This window comes from Lepisma saccharinum, chromosome 6, assembly GCF_977018435.1.
Source record: "Lepisma saccharinum chromosome 6, izLepSacc3.1, whole genome shotgun sequence".
Lineage (NCBI taxonomy): Eukaryota > Metazoa > Arthropoda > Insecta > Zygentoma > Lepismatidae > Lepisma > Lepisma saccharinum.
In genome coordinates, this window is record NC_139234.1 from 3,563,527 (window position 1) to 3,585,511 (window position 21,985).

Sequence of the window (21,985 nt, forward strand, 5' to 3'; positions counted from 1 at the left end):
ACATGAGCACGGAACACAAAATCCGAAAAGTTGAGCACGGTTGCATACCCCAGTTACACGCGAGGAATGAACGACTCATGTCATGTGGCATAAGAGAGACACATTACTCCACCAGGAGGAGGGAAAGAAAAACACAATATCAGATGATTGCGACAACATGAATTTTTACACGCGACAACTACGTAATATCCCCCCCCCCCCACACACACACACAACAAACAACAAATTCTACAATGTCTTACGCACAGACAGTGCGTGTCACTGTACACCAACTGAAGATGTCACTTTCATCACACAAAGGGGGTGGGGAGCAATACCAAGAGTGTTCGCACGCGATCACTGTGACGTAAAAGAGACCAGTTTTGTAAGCGCTGCGCAGGCAAGTCTGGCTCTCGTAGTCTACGTTTGATCTTCATGACTGCTGTATCCGCGACAGGAGCTCGAATGGTTGGTTCTCTCCGGCAGTCGTCCCAGTCGTGTTGCAGGTGCTGGGATATGATCAGCAGTTCGCTCTAGGTTGTCATACGCATTGAAGAGTACTAGTATGTTGTATTGAAAGAAGTTGACGTAATGGAGTGGGTAAGTCAAGTATCGCAACAATTGGTCTGCGGTGTTCGTACCGTGATACGGCCAATTTGTGCAGTGTGCCAGTGTTAAACAAAAACGATACTTTGCAGTTGCAGCTCCCTATTACACAGATGGCTGCGTATACGACCCAGCAGCTAGCAGACATGCATCTCATGTATGGGGAGGCACGTGATAATAGCCGTGAGGCAAGGCGTCTTTATGGAGAACGTTTTCCACATAGACGTTTGCCGTCTCACGCCTTCTTTCGGGTAGTGGACAGTCGACTGCGTGAAACAGGGTCAGTGTTTCCACCGCGGCAAGAAGTTGGCAGACCCCGAAGTGTACGCACACATCAGTTTGCAGAACATCCTGGCACCAGTACGCGCGTGCTCGCTCGGGCACGAAACATGTCTCATGTGAATGTTTGGCGAGTGTTGTCAGAGGAAGGAATGCACCCTTTTAAACTGCAGAAAGTACAAGAACTGTTACCTCGTGACTTTCGCCCTCGTATGGAGTTTTGCCAATGGTTGTTGCATCAGCTGGACACAAACCCTCACTTCGGGGCAAAGGTATTGTGGACAGATGAAGCCATTTTCACCAGGATGGATGTCTTCAATAGTAGAAACAGTCATGTCTGGGACTTTGACAACCCACATGCACTTTTTGTGGCCCATCACCTGCACAGGTTTTCAGTGAATGTGTGGTGCGGGATAGTACATGATCATTTAATTGGACCATACATTCTCCCTGTTCGCCTGAATGGTCGCAGGTATCATGCATTTCCTAGTGAGGTTCTGCCTGAACTGTTGGAAACCGTACCTTTTGCACTGCGGCAAGAAATGTGATACCAACACGATGGGGCACCAGCTCATTTCGATCGTAATGTACGACATTTCCTGCATGACGTGTTTCGCAATAGGTTCATTGGTAGGGATGAGCCTGTGCCTTTACCACCGAGGTGGCCAGATCTCAACCCTCTCGATTTTTTCTTCTGGGGAGAAATGAAAACCCTCGTATACGACACACCTGTCACATCAGCTGAGGACCTCTTTGCTCGCATCAACGTCGCCGCCGCGACGGTAGCAGATACATCTGGCTTGTTTGCACGTACTCGACAATCTTTGATTCGTCGCTGTCATCTCTTCGTAGAAGTGAACGACAGACATTTTGAAAACCGTCTGTGATTATCATACACTCTTCGTATTGCTCCCAACCCCCTTTGTGTGGTGAAAGTGACACGCACTGTCTGTGCGTAAGACATTGTAGCATTTGTTGTTTGTTGTGTGTGGGGGGAGGGGATATTACGTAGTTGTCGCGTGTAAAAATACATGTCGCAATCATCTGATATTGTGTTTTTCTTTCCCTCCTCCTGGTGGAGTAATGTGTCTCTCGTATGCCACATGACATGATTCGTTCATTCCTCGCATGTAACTGGGGTATGCAACCGTGCTCAACTTTTCGGATTTTGTGTTCCGTGCTCATGTTTTGATGTTTGAGGTCGGGATGTGTTGTCTTTAACGCATTTCTCAAAGTCTCGGTCCTTCTTGCTGCGTTACATGCCCTTTCCATGCATTGTTCTTGCTGGAAATCCCCAATTCCTTTGAGGACTCCATTGCGCATGCGTGCAGTGAACTTTTCATAGTGACTTCCGGACTGAGCACATACGATTCCTTTATGATTCCCTTGGAACCGCCTCTCTATCTGTGATAGTATTCGTCCTAGTTAGGTGTGACGTTCACTTTGTCACCTTTTGCGAGGCTCCTATCTCGGAAACGAAGCCTCAGTCGTAAAAATGGAACTCACACTTTTTGCTTGTTTTCATGAGAGGAATCACCTCCCAAGCGTTGTAAACGACCTTTAGAAACACCCTGTATAGAAGGTGGGTCCGTTCGAGATATTCAGAGAACGCGATTAGGTGACGTTGCGTAAAGATTAGGGATGGCCAAACGGATCCGGATCCGAAAAACCCAGATCCGTTCAGATCCGGATCCGGATCCAAAAGTTACGGATCCGGATCCGGGTACGAAAGTTTCGGATGTGGATGCGGATCCGAAAGTTCCGGATCTGGATCCGGTTCCAAAACTCCGGATCCGAGAGTTTCGTATCTCAATTCCATTATAATATTACCACACCTTAAAAGGTATTATGATCTTCGGTTACAAAGAAATTTTTCATTAGTTAGTCCTTCAATTTTTTTTTTCAAGTGTTGTTCCTAAAATACTTTGCAACGCATCGGCTAACACACTCGTGCACGAAGATAATCTTACTTGTTCAACATAAAATGTCAGAGGTGATTTTGTAAATGCCATTGAAACGAATATGTATTCATTCGACTGTGTTGGAAATGGAAACACACATAAATGTGAGACATTCCATTCCAGGATGAAACCTTTAACACATATAAAAAGATAGAAATGTTATACAAAAATTATACAATTGTTCTACAGTTACAGTTTTAAAAAATAAAATAAAACATTATAATATATGCAGTGTTATATAATTACAAAGTGTAAGACAAACAAGGGATGTTATCTAAGTGTCCCCCTCCGATTTCCATGAAACTTGGCAGGCGTATAGAGGGGCCCAAAGGAAGAAATACGTGTTTTTTTTTTTGTTTCAGCTAAAAAACTGTTTTAGGGGGCAAAACCCCTTCAAATGTCAAGATGAGGACAAATTTAAGTGTGGATCTGACCCCTGTCCCCCTCCGATTTTTTTTGTTTGTTTCGGCTTAAAAAAAAAACTGTTTTAGGGAGCAAAACCCGCCTCAAATTTCAAGAAGAGGACATATTGACGTGGGGATCTGACCCCTGTCCCCCCTCCGATTTCCATGAAATTTGGCAGGTGTATAGAGGGGGCCTATGCCCCCTGTTTCTTCCTATGCCATATTTACGTGGTTTCGGGGTAAGATCCCCACTTCAATTTCTCCTCATCTTGACATTTGAAGGGGGGGGTGTTGCCCCCTAAAACAGTTTTTTAGCCGAAACAAAAAAAAACACGTATTTCTTCCTTTGGGCCCCTCTATACGCCTGCCAAGTTTCATGGAAATCGGAGGGGGAGACTTAGACCTCCCTTGTAAGTGTATTAATTACAAATCGCGCACGCGCACACACACTATATATATATATATGTATGTATGTATGTATGTATGGATGTATGTATGTATGTATGTATGGATGGATGCATATGTATATTAGCAGGTAACAATATGTTATAAACACATTCTTACTTTCCAAAGAAGCGCTCAAGTGGGATGGCAAAACGGATCCGGATCCGAAAAATTTTAGGATCCGGATCTGGCCATCCCTAGTCAAGATTCGTAATTTTCTGAAAAGTAATCATACCATAGTTGTAACATTTTATGCAATTAATTTCTCGCATTGACACTACTACATTTAGTTAAAATACATCAGAATTCCTTTTTGTACAGTCTAATGCAATGATACTTTCGATCAGTGGCGGCGGGTGGGTTTCCAAAACTTGGGGGGGGGGGGGGGCAAGGACAGTTTACTTTCCCTTGGTAGATATGGTTTAGCATAGTTGCGGGGGGAAAAGTGGCAAAAATGGCGCCCCCCCCAATCGTCTCCACTACTTCCGAATATGAACATTTGTAAGAATCTACGTCACACGAAAATTCCTCCAGCCTTTATATTTCACCTTAACAATAAGAGGAATAACAGTAACAGAAGAAGTAACCATTTGCAATGAGAGTTCGAATTGTTCACTTAGTGCGCCTTGTTATTTCTAATGATAGTAATAAAAATTATAATAGAAGATCGTTGCTTGACCTGTGTGCAATTAGCCCTTCCGCGAAGCTGTCTTCTCCTTGTAACTTTGTGCCATTACACAGTCATGTCTCTTGTCCATTACTGCCAGCTCGAAAAAGCAAGCTGAGATGTAACAAGTCTTCAGATCGGGGCGTGGTTTTGCTAATAGTTGCGGATAAGGGAACTGCCATGTTCTTGTTTTGTTTTTCCATCAACGTTTTCCTGTTCATTGGCTAGAGGTTCCGAGCATTCGCGTGTCCGTAGCATCCCCTGGCGGGCAGCAACGGTACTTGAACACTTTCGTTTTCTTCTTCGTCGCGCGTTCACTCCGAGCGCTTTGTAGCCTGTGGTCGTTTCGTAAATGTCTGAGTGTGTATGTTTCGTGCTGTACTTTTGACGTGTGGAATTTTTGTACGAACAGTTGACTTGAACTTTTGTAAGTTTCACTGTTGGACGTGTTGAAGATTGATCTTGGTTGTGTTGCAACGTTTATTAACACCTGTCTTGTAAAACCATTGTTAATATTCCTGTAGAAACTCTTTCTGTCAAAGGTAAGTTTATTGATATATATTTGGCCGAGTCTGCTGGCACGCGCGTGTCAGGAGTAAGAATAAGCCAGAATCAGCGTCAATTTTACTCCTGCCACGAAAAATCGTCTGCTAACCAATGACAGACAATGTTACAAATCTTAGGAACAGATGAATGCGAGTGACCTAAGTTTCACAAATTGACAACCCAAAATGAGTTAACTCGTGTAACAATAATGCGTGTACCAGTATTTTTGTTTTATATTAATTGCAGTGTTATTTTGCCCAAATGTAACAGCAGGAAAAGAACGTGGCAGCAGACACTACCTATATATTTTCAGGGAACGTTTTTCATAAGGTGATATGTATTCTTGTGATGTTATCTATTTGTGTTTAATTAACATCTCCGACGGATCCACCTACACAAATTCCACCTTTATTTTTAACTGTGTAAGTATATATAACATTTTCTCTGTCATGAGTCATGACATTACCTGTATGTATTCTGACGAGTAGAAATGCCATTTCCGATATCCCTATCAATGTATAATCTCTGAACCTCTAGAAACCCCATGTGAATATTGTATAACTATGCCTAGAAACGCAACATCGCAATTTGTATATACCCATAATCCCCCTAGAACAATCGAGACAAACCATGTCACAAGACCTCGTAGTACCATTGCAGAAAGGACAATGCCACTCAATAAGTAGCAATGTAGAATAAAATTTCCTGAAGAAAGTGAACCAACATATCACTCGATGTGTCAGAACAAATATGACAGAATCAGAATTCGTACCTTTGGCCAGGGGCGGCGCAAGATAAAATTTTCACCCGGGTGAGTTGGATTTTTGGTGCCCCAACTTTCTTCCCTAGTCCCTGCGACTTTCCATAATAACGTTTTTCTGTCTGACGCCTTGTTTGGAAGCTACTAACCATCGGGGGGGATACAGCATTTTATCCTGAATGCATATGCAACCACGTTGCACAAGTTCACAATTGACATTTTGCTATTAGGGCAAACAAAATATATGGCATATTGCCGTCAGGATACCATTCATAATTCTAGGTTATATAAAGTTGTTTTTAAATAAAAATGGTTTGCGGTTTTCTCATAAATATAAGTTATTATTACATAATACGATCTACGATCTTGGAAACCAATTATTCTTTCTATTTGTTATATTACGTCACTTTTCTACTTGTTGGGTTAATAGCGACGATGAAGATGAACAGCTGAAATGGATGATACATCAATTCCTTAAACAGATCTCGCACTTTTCGGACCTCTAGCTTCGAAGCGCGTTACGATAACCATTCTGCCACGGAGGCTGCTTGAATCAATTATTTCTTTACATGTGAAATAGAGATGTGGTGACTTGTTCCACATTTATTAACCAAATGAGAAGCATACCCAATTATAAATGATTATTAACTTTCTTTTTGTTAATTGATGAGTGTTATTGATTTTAAACTTTATCATTATTGATCAAAAGTAACGGAGTAGCTTTATTTTGCTTCCAATGGTTTAGTAAAACCATATAAATATTTTTAATCATATTGTAATACGTTACTTCACAAACTAGATCCCACTTTAAACTGTAGGTCCAGTCCTAATTAGCCTGTCTGTGCATGGAAGTGAACTTAAAACCCATGCAAACTCATACTTCACTAACTAAATCGTAATTGTTATTGAAGTAATATGATTAAGTAATTTGAACCTGTTATGATATAGTACATATTGTAATTTGAAGTGTTTTCCAATAAATTCACGAAATATCTCAAAAGGGAATAGTAAAACGTCCCTAAGGACTCTTGTATTCTCCTCCTTGAAAATACATCGGAGCGAATACCGCCGAAAGATTCCGATCACATACGAAGTGTTTGATTGACGAACCTGTGCGCATTTCACCTTGGATAATAGCAGGTTTGACAATTTATAAATGAGTCTGCCCTGGTGTACAGACGGTTTCACGCCGAATACAGAAGATGTCGTGGGCGTTCTTGTGTTGCAGCTGCCTACTTGCCGTATGCAAAAGAAGCCGCCGATATGTAAATCAATCCCGCAACAAGAATGGGAGAACAAGAGTTGCTGGTGCTGAACAGAAGGTGATCCAGTAATTGATTCCTTCCTACGCATGTTTACACGCAATTGCGTCACTACCATGCACTATCCCTTTCAGCGACTACAGAGTGTAACTCAAGTAGTGTCCAATCTGGAGAGCCCCAGTTTTTTTTTTTTCTCTTTTGCGAGTAAAACTGTTATTTCTAAACCGGAAACATCAGTTCTGATAGAAAAGTTGCAAATGAATCCTATTACGCATTATAAAATAGGATTGCAGTTCACTGAACAATTTGCTCGTAGGTTCTTTTTTGTGCTAACGCTACGCACCGGTATAGTTTCTGAATTTACTGCATGCGCTCTCTTTCATATCTCATGTTCATTTTCTCACTCTGATTTTTAAATTACACGTTGCGGTAACACACAATACACAATACAGAATGGAAAAATTAAACAGATGTTAATTTGACAATAGAATTCGAATGCGGGGACACAAATTTCCCGATTCAGTTCCTAAAGTTGTAAACCTAGTCCCGATTGTCTTGTGTTGCATAAAGTTGATTTAAAAGAAAGTTCATATAATAGTGTTGGCTCTGTATTATGACTGGGATGGTTTAAAGTAAATTAAACAAGATTATTTCGTGCAAGAATAAATGGCATCAACGTATAAATATATATATACATCATATGTTATTTGTGTGAACTATTATATGTATTCCAACCACTATGCGTTGTTATGAAACTGAATAGCAACACACAATACACATTTCCCATAAAACGTGACGCACTGTTACTCTGTACTAAACACAAAGATGATTATTATGATTAGCTTGTTTCAGTTTCTCACTTTTCGTGCTTGCAAGCAAGTAAGCGATTTATCGTGAATGGACAAATTGCTCCGCACTTAATATTGTGGCTGATTGATTGTAATAAATCTGTTTTTCTTTCTTTCCAGATAAAGATTCGGGCAGTGTGCAAGGGCTGATTTGATTGGATGAGGTTCCACGCTGTCTCGCCAATCACAGGCGAAGCAGATGACCCAACGTGATCTGCGGAAAGTAAGTTCACATTTCGTTCAGTCTTTTCTATCCTCGTGTGTGTATATACAGGGTGTGGAAACGGCGGGAAATATAATATACAAAATGTCCATCACCAAGTTCATTCGCCTTCTTTCATGCGAATGTGAGATGAGAGATTTGAAAGGAAAGAAGCGTTATGTATGAAATGCCTTGTGCATTGCACCGTGTCCCTGAAGGTAACGCCCAGGCACCCAGTAATAAAAGACTGGGCGAATCCCAGTGACGAGCACGGGGGTGGAGGGGAGGACGCCCCGTGGTTCGAATGAATAATACTACATAAATAAATACTATTGAGACTAATACACACAATGTCACGCGATAGAGCTACTGAAATTGCGGAATAGGAGAAGAAAAGAGAGAACCCAGAAGTCATTCACCCTTCACTATTGATTCTGACCTGATCTGAGTCTTCACCAGTCATTGAACTAGAAACTTCTCACGTAAAAGAGGAGGGAGGGAATCGAGAAATAACGTAACGATAGTAACGAGCTATTCTTGCAAAAACTAACGACCCTAATATCCGGTGTTAGGAAGTACCGCCTTACGAATAACGGTAAATTTAGCTAGTTACTTTTAAAAATCAATAACTTTTGAAAATGAGTAACTAATGGTAATTTTGAGACAGCTGCTGTTCTAAGATGGTCGTTTTGACTGAGATACTGTTCAAAAATGGTAACTCTCAGCGAAGTTACCGTTCAAAATTGCAAGTTTTAACAAGGTTAGATTAGAGTTCAAAAATTGCAACTTAACAGAGTTACCGTTCAGAAATGGTTACTTTCCGAAGACTGCTGGTTACTTACAAGTAAAATATGGTGGTATTACTTTTCTCGGCAGCCAGTAGCTTCGTTACCTGCCTGCATTGTATGACGAAGTAACATGCCACTTCAAAGTAATGGCTTACTTTTTTTTATAGCTGATTGCCAACTATCCGGATCGACAAGCACCAATGTGATTTTCTTTCTTATAGCACAACGGTGTAATTCATAGTCACGAATTATCGATTACTGTACAAAGGCAGGGAAAGAAGGGGAAGGAGGTGTAACGGTCGAAACGGGAGCCTAGATCCGGTATCTGAACAAGGGGCAGGATGTCTCGCTTTTCTGTGCCTTTTGTCTGCCGAGACAACCTCGGAGTTTGGATGTTGACCTTCTGAGGCGATCCTCCGAGCAAATCTGTGATTTTTTTTCTTTTTGTCGCTTTTCACGAGATGATAGAGAATAACTGCGGTGAAAGAGATTCGGGTAAAGGGTCTGTGAATGCTCAGACGAAGACATTGCACTAGAAAAGTGGCGTCTTAGAGTAATTTCTTTCGGAATATCTCTAGCCGACTGCGCAGATCTGGCTAGCGAGTCTACCAGCAAGGTAGCGAGTGAAAAGAAGGGTTACCGATAGGCGCTGGGTTAAGATGACGTCAGCGGCTCGCTTCTTGATTAGTGGTTTCGGTAGTTGAGGCTCGCTCCCAAGCTGAAAATGCAAAACGGCCAAAGATGTTACGCAATGATCGCTCTGTGTATTTTCAACTTATATCCTCCCCTTTTTTAAAAAGATGCGTAGGTTAAGTGGGTTAATTTTTTTGTAGCATAAATTCAAACTCTCTTACTTCATCTGGGAATTGATTGAATAACATCGGGCACACCTGGTACAGCCTTCTAACACGACCAATGTTGCCAGTACACGTGCATTAAGAAAAACATACTTTTTTTATCATAAAAGACCATCGAAAATTTTATTCATGCTTGTTTTTACTTCGTGCAAAAACTTTTAACACCTTATTAACTTTTGGCCCACATACTGAACGTTTGTCTTCATCGCCTTTTTTTCTCAAAAGTTACGTACGTTCAAAGTTTCGGTAGCGTGACTTTTTGGACACCCTATATCTCTAGATGTTATGAGACAAATTCGGACTTCATTAGTGCACGAAAACATATTTTCACCATCTAATCGTCTTGTACCGCAGAACTAAATGAGTGGACAAAGAGAAAGTATTGATAGTGAGATTTAATGTACCCATAGACACCATACAAAATTATATCAAGGGTAAAGGAGCATTTCTTTATCAATTTCTTCTTGTTTTCTGGGGAAGAGAGGACCAGGGAAGCATCCCCGCTTCCCCTCGTCGCTGCTGTATATCGTCTCTGTACTATCCCCTTATTGGTTTAAGTGAATCGTACTTCCCCCAACTTTCTTGATGGGTGTGTGCTTACTGTTAGAATGATATGTATGTCCCAATTTATTATTTTAATCATTGCCGTCTCCGTGACCGAGCGCGTTAAGAGGTCGCCAATCGACCTCCAACCGAAAGTTGTGAGTGTCCTTTCAGCATTTTCATGTAATCACCAGTCCTCATCATCGCGATTAGCCAAAGGGGGGGAGAAAAGTGACGTAAATTACAAGGACTACAAATTCATAATTGCATGTATGCTTTGATTTGATTTGATTTAGTTTATTTTTCTTCGCGTTTTGTGCCTCTTGGCTAATTTGCGAAGATGGGGATGAGTGATGAAATTGATGAATGGACATGCACAAGAGAACCAAGCCCGAGTGGGATTCGAACCCGGGACCTTGCGATGAAGCGCGATGTGCTAACCACTTGGCCACAGGGTCCGGCAATTGCATGTATGTGCTCAGTTCCCTCCATTAATGAAGTTTAAGTACGCATTTCTCAGTTTTAATAGATTTAAGTGCACTCAATTCCATCTTCTTACTGAATTCTTGGTGTTCGGGGCCTGCCTTTACTGTTCATTCCATTGTTGTTGAACTTTTGTTGTTCAGTTTCAGCTTTTAAGATTAATACATTTATTTTTCCTTCATAGCCGTTACGTTATAATAAAAGTGACACATCATCATCTCTCTCTCTCTCTCTTTCTCTCTCGATTGTACGTGCGACTCCTCCATGGCATAGTCGTAACACTTTTATTTTGTAAACCTGTTCGATCCCCGGTGATGGCACACTGTACAGTGATTCGCTTCCCACTCTAAACTGTCCGAGCATAGAGAGGAATTTGCCTCCCCGATTCGGTAGTTGTAACGTCATCACCTTGTAATCAAGAGGGCCCGGGCGCCGATACCCGGTAGAGGCATATATGGTTCGGATCCCATTCAAAACTGTAGGTCCAGTCCCGATTAGCCTTACTGTGCACAAAGTGGACTTAAAACACCAACTCAATCAATCATAAAGAGGAATGAGACAGTTTTTTCAACCAGATTTCATATTGAGTTCTCTGGTACGTAATAAAGCCTCGTTCACAATGACTTTTGAAACGCTTATTTCCTTCTTTTAATATAATTTGAGTTACATCTTTTTAGGAATTTCAGTTCGATCGATTCCCTATTTTGATTACTTTCATTTCCAGTTGCCCATTTCGAACTCTCCCCATCTTTACCTCGACCTTATGAGCACAAAAGAGTATCTGTTGGTTGTTAGAATAGATAACCAGGTTTACAAAGATGGGAAAAATAGTCTTTCAACAATTGACTTCCGGTAAGCATCTTTGGTGGTTTGTGTGCACCGCCGATGTCTTCATCCTGGTAGCCAACGACCTTCGACATTGCCAGAGTCACGCAGGAGGGGGGAACAGATCACGACACGCACGACGACAGCGCTCCGGAAAGAATTCAGGAAATCCTTAAATTTTTTCTTCTTCTTTGCACAACCGAGGAAAACGCGGGTGGTTTTTTAAAGGAAAAGGTGGTGTGGGGGATGCACGATTCACGAAATGTTTCCGTCTTGTTAGCATCTTCATTCCGAGGCATCGCTAATTGCGACTTCGATAGGGAAGTACCTGGGGGGGGGGGAGGGCTAATAATGGAAAAGTGCAGTGAACTGGAACATTCCAGCATTCCTGGAACGAAAGCGAGCGTGCCTGCAAAAGATATTGTCGCGTGCCGCACGTCCGTCTGTCTGACCGTTGCTCTCCATTTAATATTCCGCCAATCAGGGACATGCAGTGACTCTGTCGTCCATAAGCGTCGTTACTCTTGAGTTTTTTTTTGTGTAGGGGAGGGGCATCGTGATGTATAATACACAAGTGTTTACATATACGTAATATATTTTTGTGGACGTCCGCCCTTTCTCGCTAAATACAGCAGTTGTGCCACACACTCAATATGACCCTAGTGTGTCCAAGCAATGTGCAGAAATACATTATTTATTATAGACCTACTAATTTGTATAAAATTAATTGGAAAAGTTTGGTTTTCTCAAAACTTCGGAGGGTGATGTATACCCATCACCTCCCCCCTCTGCGTACGCCTGTATCTGGAGGGAGGAATCCTCCCCTCACGATCTCGACTACCCGACATTTCTGGAAACTTACGACTTACTACATTGTCTAAAACGTTTAGGAAACACATTTTTATTACCAATTTAGACGAGAAACTTAACTTCGGTGAAAATAACGTTTCAATAGCACATTGCATTGAGCTTCAAGTAAAGCTTATGGCAACTAAATGACGAACAAAATTCTCTAAACACACAACTAGGCTGGCGCCAGACACGTATATAGAAATACATTTCGGGGGGGTCCAACCAAGTGTGTCAATAATAATAAAAATAACATAATTAGAATAATTAAATTAAAATAATATTATTTAAATATGTAAGTTAATTAATATTGTGTTATTATTACATGAATAGGTAAAAAGATGGAAAAATAATAGATATATAACAGCATGTATTTATTATCTAGCTTACGTGTAGTTAAGATCACCAAAAATTGTACAAAAGCAACTAAGCACATTAATGTCAAATAAATAAAGAATTCAATATTTATTGAATAACAATAAAGGAGTTAGATCCAATTGTAATAGCCAAAAATAATGATTACTTTCAATTGCCTATTATAATTGACGAAAAGTAAAGTTGCTGATTAATATTTTATGCATATTATGGTAAGTAGTAGTGTGCATAAATCTTTGGAACTGTCCTTCAAAGCCTTAAATAAGCCAAATTTCTTGCCTTTCAATTAGTTCAGCGGAAATAAATAATCATCGATTTTGTAACAAATACTAAACTATATTTTGATTATTTAATTTTAGTACTTGTTAAGTCTCTCGGAAAGGTGTTCGCCCCCTCCCCCCCCCACCCAGATACGTCCTTGGCTGGCGCCTCCGCCGGAAAAGTTTGGAATTCCTGAAACTTGCGCGAAACAGATTTTATTCTTGGAATCGCAGTCCACTGCAAACCCCCCCCCCCCCCCACTTTCACTTCTGACTGTCCTCTTTCCGGTGTTGTCCTTGGTTTAGACTGAAAATGATGGCCCTAAAATTCATTTTCCGATTAGAAAATTTCCCGTGGTGTTGCATAAGTTTTTTATTCCGCTTGAGCAAACCCGGGATTCTTGGCTTCGTAGCGCGTTGCGCTCACCTCTCCCTCCCCCCTTCCCAGCGATCTGCGTACTATTTAGATCTAATCAGTGTCCGGTCCCATAAAACATATGCTTGTGCAGTCCATAGTGACTGTATGCTGTGTCTGTTTGGTCAAGTCTTTCGGTTAGCTGGTTGAGGGGGGGAGGGCTGGGGATGCTTTGCGAAAATTTTGCTAGCTGAGGGGATACCATCCTCCACATCCCACCTCACTTCGAACACTTGAGTATAGGATCAATTAGGGGTGTCCCCAGATTTTTTTTCTCTCTGCGACTATCAGACTCCAAATAGAATCTAGTGTAAGTAATATATGCAAGACGACACTGCACAAACTTTCACAGCGAATACAGGTCATCAAGGTGTAACACTTCTCTTAATAATGTTGTTTCATGTTTACGCCTCGCTTCGACGCCACGAACCCTCCAAAAACTGAATTTCATTTTTTATGTATGTAATCGCTCCTCACAGATCCATATTAGCCCTTACGTCTGCAATTAACGAAAAACAATATATATACGTATATGTGCTAACTAGACGAATGTCTCGGACAATAAGTACAGGTCTTCTCTTGATTTTACAGAGGCTAATCTCTTTCTCGTTCCCAATTTCTCGTTCTCGGTACCATCTCCCAATTAAATCACATGATTCTAAGGAGTATTTTTGAATTTCTCCAGAAATCATGCAAGTATCTTGAGGGGTAATGTCCCTTTATCCCCCCTTACAAACACTTTGCTATAAACTCCAATATACGCAGAATCATTTGATGAGAATACACACCGTCAGCGTCTAGCTTCTATGGTAAGCCATGCTGGATACCTCTAAGGTATACGAAGCTTAAACATATTACAAAAAGAGCTCAACTGGCCATAATTACATGCATCTTTATGACACCACCATAATATGAAAATTCATGCATGCGTTTTTACGACATTGTAAGCTGTAGTTAACTTACCTGTAGACAAATGGCAGATTATTAAAACTACAAGTATAATTTTCGCTCCGTCACTGGGAACTGTATAAATAATGCAAAACAAAAAAATATATATTCCTTTTACCTCGTCGGAGATAGCATGCAAAAATGTTACACACAAACCGTGTACGGTTCGTTCAACTATTGCGTGCGTGTGGCAAGAATATCTTGGATGTTCTTTTCGTTTTTTTCTTCAACGCGTCTCCCAATGTCAAACCCGTTTTAATCTCTCTGTCCGGAATGCTCTAGAAATTGAAATCTTTAAGCAGCGGGAACTCAGCTTAAAAGAAGAAGGTATGGATCAACACATAACTGTCCAGTTATACGCCAGGGGCGGTCTGTGTTGCAGATATTTTCTTCCGCCTCTTCCTGGGGATTTAATGAGTTAATGCTTTTTTTTTAAGCTCTCACACCCGCCCAGAGCACGTATCAACAACCCGTTTTCGTGCGAGCCAGATGTTGTTCTGGCCGACATACGGAAGTTGGTTTCGCTTTTGGCCACCAGGAGGTGCCAATCTCGCACTCGCACTTTCCGTAGGAATGTAGTGGAAAACGTAGAGGCCAGTCCATTACCTGTCGTGTGCGTTCATTCGCGTCCACAAGTGTTATACCACCGCTGTCAAATACTCGCACCCGTTTTTGCGAACATAATGATGCTTAATATGTTGGCAACCCAAGTTTTGATCACCTTTCACTGGAAATGAGCCTATGACAGAGTTCTATTTCATGATTTCTTTAACACGGATTTTTGACAAATTTCAAATATTTCTGAAATTATCCAGCCAACCACGAGAAGAGCGATGTTATTGTGCAATATGTAATTCAGTATTCGATAATCTGACAAAGCCACTAAAAAAATGCCGATCGACAATATCAATACTATTGTCGATTTGCAAAAAATTCCCTTCAAAAATTCAACAACGTTAAATATTAGTCTCTGCTATCGCTATGTACAGTTTCCCTATTCATCATGAAATCAAACAGTTTGCACTGAAACAGGCACGAGCTTTTGTCGGCGCTAAACAATTTTGCAACGCAGTAACGGGCACACACAATGCAAAACAGCTGGCTGATTGATGTACGCTCCCTCCTCATGGGTTGATAATTCGGCTACTGCGCCACAGAGACCTTTTATTTTGGCCAAGATGCACTAAGCAAAGGCAATATCAGGCATGTTTAAAACTCCCGTTTCGCTTTCAGTTGCCCCCCCGCCCCCGTCATGCTCGGCACAGAATCGAAATTTCCCTTTTCTAAATAAAATCCCTCAATTTGCAATGATGTATGGGTTGTCTCGACTCTTGTCACACGATTTCCAATGGAATGGGTTTGCAACACTACATTTGCTAACACACCGATCGCTGCGTTCATGGTTTCCTAAATGATGCAACCTCCCCTGGCACGGCGCCCAAGTCAAAGACCCAATCAGCGTTCTCTACGCGACTGCTAAAACAGCGTCAGAGGGAACGACACTCGCATTGTGCGAGCCTCAAGCGCGGCTCGGTCAACGTGGGTTGATATCACTGATAGCACGCTTCTCTTGGTGAAGCGGTGTGGGAACACTTGAAGTTTCGAAGGAGATAAAGTTCAATGAATAAGTATAATAATAATGTTTTGCATTACAGATTTATTTGGGTGTGCAAATAGGCAGAAGCTACTACTGGTTGCAGAGAAATGACACAACATCACAACCAAACCCTATATTTTCATGCATTCTGTATTCAGGTGCTTCGTACGAGTATTAAATAGAGAAATGTATCAACATGTGTACATGCGATTCTGTAGCCGGCCGCGTTGATGTCGCCCAATTTAATCTAATCATCATGCATTCTTGGCGAAAGTGGAAGGAAATCAATAGAAATCAACAATTGTAATTTCCAGCTTGGATATTTTAATCACGTATTTACTTCGAATATTAAAATAATAACAAAGATTGCAATGATCCATTTATGTTCCTATATTGATCTTCTCCATAAAAACAGAGTCCTTGATTAGTTTTCTACTCGATTGCCAAAAACTTCCATCGTGACCTCATTTTTCGTGTGCCAATGTCCGTTCGCTGCTTCTGACTGACTCACCCGTATGTAGAATCCTTGCCAGATGATGTGTTGCTTGAGTTCTACGGCGAGGTGAAATTTATAACTATGAATTCGTTCGGAATATTAAAAGGACGATTTAAAAAAAACTGTTCTCCAGGTCGGTCGTTTTGTGGACATTTACGGGGTTCGCCAAACTACGTCACATGAAAATTCCCGAATACAGTTCTCGAAATGAACTCACCTGTACGTATTCACCTTGGGTCATTTCGGAGGCGCACGAAAATATTTCAACTCCTGAAACCCTACGGGCACAATGATACGCCACGCCATGCTATAAGTATGTAATGGCATCTTACGAAAAAGAAGTTACAAAATTTCATGTGCAATCATGCGGAAATGGCCAGTTTTTGCCTCGCGGATGTTCGAGATGTCAATTGCAAATAAACCGTTACGGGCATTCTTGTCAGTTCTCATAAAATGGCCGCGGTAGTCAGTGAAAAACGTCTACAAAATGGCAAACCTTCAGTACAAGCTGAACTCGACTGAATAGCTTTATTCTCTACGTACAGTTGCAACATTTTTAATAAAATATACTTCAAACGAGATAATTTATTTACCAGAAGGCACCATGAGGATTTGCTTGGAATGTCATGCAATATTGAAGTGAGCTGTGAACACACAATTTATATGTTTACACAGTGGCGTCTCCTGACCCTGAACTTCAGGCGTTGGCAAAGAAGGAATGTTAACCCCCCCTCTAATTTCTGTGAACCAATATTACAAATTTTCTCCGTACCTTTTTGGTGTCATTTTATAAATATTTAGAAAAACATTAAATTAAATAAATTATTTTACATGAAGTAAATACTTCATTTAAAGTATTAATATATTTGAAGGGTAAGGAGAAAATTAATATGTTCAATACTTCGCCATACAATTAATTTTTAAAGCACGAGTTTGCAACCAGAGGGGTTGGTGGAACTCCTACCTATCACCCCTACAAAAAACACCGTGGACATAAGAATGACAAGGTAAAGGTAAAGTGTTCCCCTGTGCTTAGCACCACGCCATGAAGGCGTATAGGGGGATAGGGTGTGTGGGGGTAACGCCCCACACTTTCTTGATCCGGTCGTGAGTGGGGGTGATATGATCAGCACCACGCCCCTGACCGCCTTTACCCCCCAGGGTTTCCCCCAGGTACCCATGTTATTCGACGCTGGGTGGGCGCCGGGGCCGCTTCCAACGTTAGAAAAGTTCCCGGATTTGAACCGGCCGGGGATCGAACCCGGGATCTTTAGCATGGTAGTCAGACGCGTTACCGACTGAGCCACCGTTCATTGAAAAATCGCTAAAATGCACATTCCCGGTTTTTCCCCTTACCCTTCATTTATCCTTCCAAAAAGTAAATTGTGAAAAATCAACTGCTCATTATTTACAGTTACTTGAATTCTAGCTCTATTCTTCTTTCTAGAGAGAAATGCGCTGATCACCGCCTCATATTATTTGGATTTATTCCCTTCTCTCAGCTTATAAAGTAATATTTCTCGATGGAGATAATTTAAATGCGTCATCCGGTTCTGAGTTTTAGTAGATCGGCAGAATGTGTGGATCCTCTTCAGTGATGAAAACGATCTCTCGACAGATGACGTCGTGGAAGGAATTGTTGCGATCAACACTGCTAATTTATATATTTCCGTAAACCCACCCCCTAGATTCGTGTCCAGTAGATAATTTACAATCTCAATTGGTGTTTTCTATGATCCTTCAGTGGAAGCATACCAAACAAAGTTCATTCTGTAGTTTGGTTAAATTAAACAGACTGCCATAAATTCCCTGCAATTTATGTACACAAGATGGTGAGGAAAGTTTTCTCTTTTATTCAAGTAGCCCCGTTTTATGGGATTTAGTAAATCAAAATGTTGCAATTTTTCAAATGATGCGAATCTAATTGTTATCTGGTTGCTGATATTATCAATGATTTCAAAGTAAAGCCTCCGGCAGTGGTCTTTCTGTGATTCGTTGTTCAGTCGCCTCCTTTTCATTTCAACAAGCTCTTCCTCTTCTACTGTACCAGTTATAGAATTCCATAGTGTTTCGAAATTCTCACTATCCTTTTTCAGCTGTCGTTGAAATTCAGTTATTTTATTACTGCAGTACAAAATATCAACATTTTTAGACTGCAATATACTGAATAATACGTCTGAAAAGGCAAGCAAGTTGGATAAAGCCTTTTTTAAAAATATATTTTCGAAATCCTTCAGGAAGCTAGAAAATCCTCTTGGAGTCATTGCAGTCAAATGATCGAAGTCTCCACTTTCACTAATATGTTCAAAAAACATAAGCAGTGCTTCTCTGTTGTCATTGACTGTCCACACTAGCCAAGAGGTAAAATTCCATCTGGTAGGAGCTAATGACGGGAGCTTTCTGGACATGAAAGCAGAAAGTTCGTGTAACCTCTTTGGAGAATGAAGTTTAAGTGATTTAAGACCACAAAAGAACACCTTAAGCTCTTTGTTACATTCTGACGATTGTTGAAGCACCAAGTTCATGACATGAACATAACAATGCGTAAAAAAAAGCTTTCGGATAATTTTCCAAAACTTTACTTTGAAGGCCATTCAAATGAACACTCATTACAGAATATCCATCGTATGTCTGGGCAATTAATTTATCCCCACACTTATATTTATCCATTATTTCAGTCACGTGACTAAGAATAGCTCCTGCAGTTTTATCCGCGCTCATGTCATGAAATCCAAGAAATCTTTCAATGACTATTTTCTGTGAGGCCGAAAAAAAACGTAACACTGTTGACACCTGAGATTTTTTTCTAATGTCTGATGTTTCATCGACCATGATAGCCACAAAGTCTGTGTTTTGAATTTCATTGTAGATTTCATCTCTCAGAACATCCGAAACTGAATTTATTAAATCATTTTGAATGCCTGCCGAAGTACCGCGAAAAACTGTAGATTTTTTTTAAATTCTTCTTTTAATGAGGGATGAAACTCGGCACATGCAATAAGGAATTCCATGTAATTGCCCTTATTTAGAGATGCTGCACTTTCATCATGGCCTCGGAATGGCAGTTCTTGCTTTGCTAAATAGCAGACGGCGTTAATCAACCTCTTTAATATTTCCCTGTTCCTTGTACTTTTTCATTGTGTAGCTCTATTTCAGCTTTTCATTGAGTATCCAAAAGAACGTCAATTCTAGTAGGGGTGGCAACAAAACTACTAAATTTAAAGAAACTATAAAGATGCAATTCAGACTCGCTATGTTTTCTCACTGCAGTATTGAGATGATTCAAATCCGCATACCCTTGACAATTCCCAACACCTTTTTTAGTCTAGAATAATAAACATGTCCAACAGTAAAATTTATTCACCACATCACACCCGCAAAGCCAGTCTGAAATGTCATAGAGTTCTTTTCGAAAATGTCTCTCAAAACCTTTTCCAGCACCATTTTTTCCTTTAACACACCATTGTCAATCACTTGTTTCTTCTCTGAATACGAAAGCGAAGAAAATGAATTATTTAAATACTTTTGCACGTCACTTTCACTATTCTCCATCTTAAAATAATCACATCACATCACTTCACACCACACGTTTAAAAAATAATGCACAACAATTACGAGCAAAACAACGCGGAACGCGGGATGAACGAAAGCCAAAGCGTTGGAAACAAATACAACGCCTTGAGAAGCTAACCATGGCGGTGGGTGGCAGGGTGCGCATGCGCGGTCATCCTATGTTTTGGCAGTGGTAAGATGTTGTATTTCCTCTCCAACGCCCTGGCAGTGCGGGACCGATCTGCCTGCCCGACAACCACTGCGCGCTACGCCGCGTTCGAAAATTATCGGGCTCTCGAGACTGAAATTGAAGAAAAATGGCTCGTTTTAAAGTAGGTTTGCATTTACCACCCGATTTTCCCGCTTTCTTTACCATTTCCATTTGAATTTTTTATTTTCTCAAAATTTCGAGAGGGTCTGAAACCCCATCAGCTCCCTCTCCCGCACACAGCCGCTGTCCTTGCGAACATGCTCCACGGGAAATTCTGAAAACACGGGACTCTGCGATGTACAGTTTAGATATAATTATCAAGACCGACCACCGTGTTAATTCGAACCGAACCTTTGGGTCAAGTTCAGTTAAGCATCGCACGCTGTTACGTAACAGCTGACGTAGATCTTAATCGTATCGAGGGAGGGGGTGTTCCGCTGGACTGACAAGTGACACAGATTTATCAAAGTAGAACGCCATTCGAGTGATATAGTGACTGTGAGATTACGTTATGTGAAGTTAAAAAGGGACACTAATAACAAAAGAATGGGTACGAGCCTATCCGAATGAGTCAAGGACAAAAATTTTACGGGTCGTCCTCCGTAATCAACTTTCCAATACCGCTCTATCAACGATAGTTGTATGGAACGCGAAAATATCAACCTGATCATTGTTCTTGCAATCTTAGTTTTTGTTTTCAATCAATTACTTGCCATAGTATCTTAACGAGATGAAGGTTGTTCAGAGGAGAAATTGCAAAATTTACTACCCATCAGCATTTTGTAAATTGTCAGACTATGGTCACATTGGATTCAATTTCGGTGTAACTTTTATTCTGGCGTACATGGGAGAATAAACAGCGCCATAAAAATAAGCCTTGGCGGTCTCACTACCGCTGAGGTACTATGGCGTACACAGCAACCAATGGAACCAAATCATTTTCTTTCACGGCCGAATTTGCCAAAAGTGTAGAGCCGTGTGCTCTGCATACTCGACCTTTTGCGTTGTTTGGGTGACAAAAGTGGGATTATGGACTGATTTACGAGCCTACAATCAGAGACACGTGGATCAAGATTTATCACAATCGGGGAAAGCACTCTTTACAATTCTTCGTTCGCAAATAATAAAGATCTTCCAAAATCTCTCTAACACACTCTTGTTCACTGTCTTCAATATTTTCACCAAATGGTTTTTCAACAATAACATGATATACGTTGTGCACATCAACCAGCTATCTACGCCACTTCTTGATAACAATGCTTTAAATGTACAATAATGTTGATGGTAATTATTGTACAAGTTTCTATAACAATCCTTGTAAGATAGTACGATGGCAAAAACCTTCGCAAGTAAGTCCATATATTTCGCAAGTTTAGCCTGACTTTTATCATTGGTATTTCTTGAGTAATTATGGCGTGTGTTGTACACATCTTAAAGAAATCCAGTAAGTCATTGTTTCAGATTACATTCTCTTTTCTCTCTCTCTCTCTCTCTCTCTCTCTCTCTCTCTGTTACCAACATCGCCTTCATTCTTGTTTCGACTTTCCATGCTAATTATAACACCATTAAGCCTTGTTTCCATGATTATGAAAAACTAAATATGCTGACCAAGGCAGTAATTTATTTTATTAAAAACATAAACTAAACGTAACGTTTCAACCTTCTAGCAAGATCTTCATGACTCTGTATCAAGACTTTTGTACTTGATACAGAGTCATGAAGACCCATGCTAGAAGGTTCAAACGTTACGTTTAGTTTATGTTTTTAATAAAATAAATTACTGCCTTGGTCAGCATATTTAGTTTTCCATGCTAACTGCTATTCCTGC

At 40.7% G+C, this 21,985-nt stretch overlaps 1 protein-coding gene across 8 annotated transcripts in view; it reads left to right on the plus strand.

The window, feature by feature from the left end:
* Positions 1-21,985, plus strand: part of LOC145988509 (uncharacterized) — a 244,692-nt gene that overhangs the window by 155,247 nt on the left and 67,460 nt on the right. For 7 of the 8 annotated variants that reach the window (XM_083123381.1, XM_083123385.1, XM_083123379.1 and 4 more), the window contains one exon: positions 7,877-7,979. The gene's annotated coding sequence lies outside the window, so the exon portion shown is untranslated. Of the gene's footprint in view, positions 1-4,673; positions 4,883-7,876; positions 7,980-21,985 lie in introns of those variants that run through there. The other variant, XM_083123384.1, reaches the window with a different exon arrangement.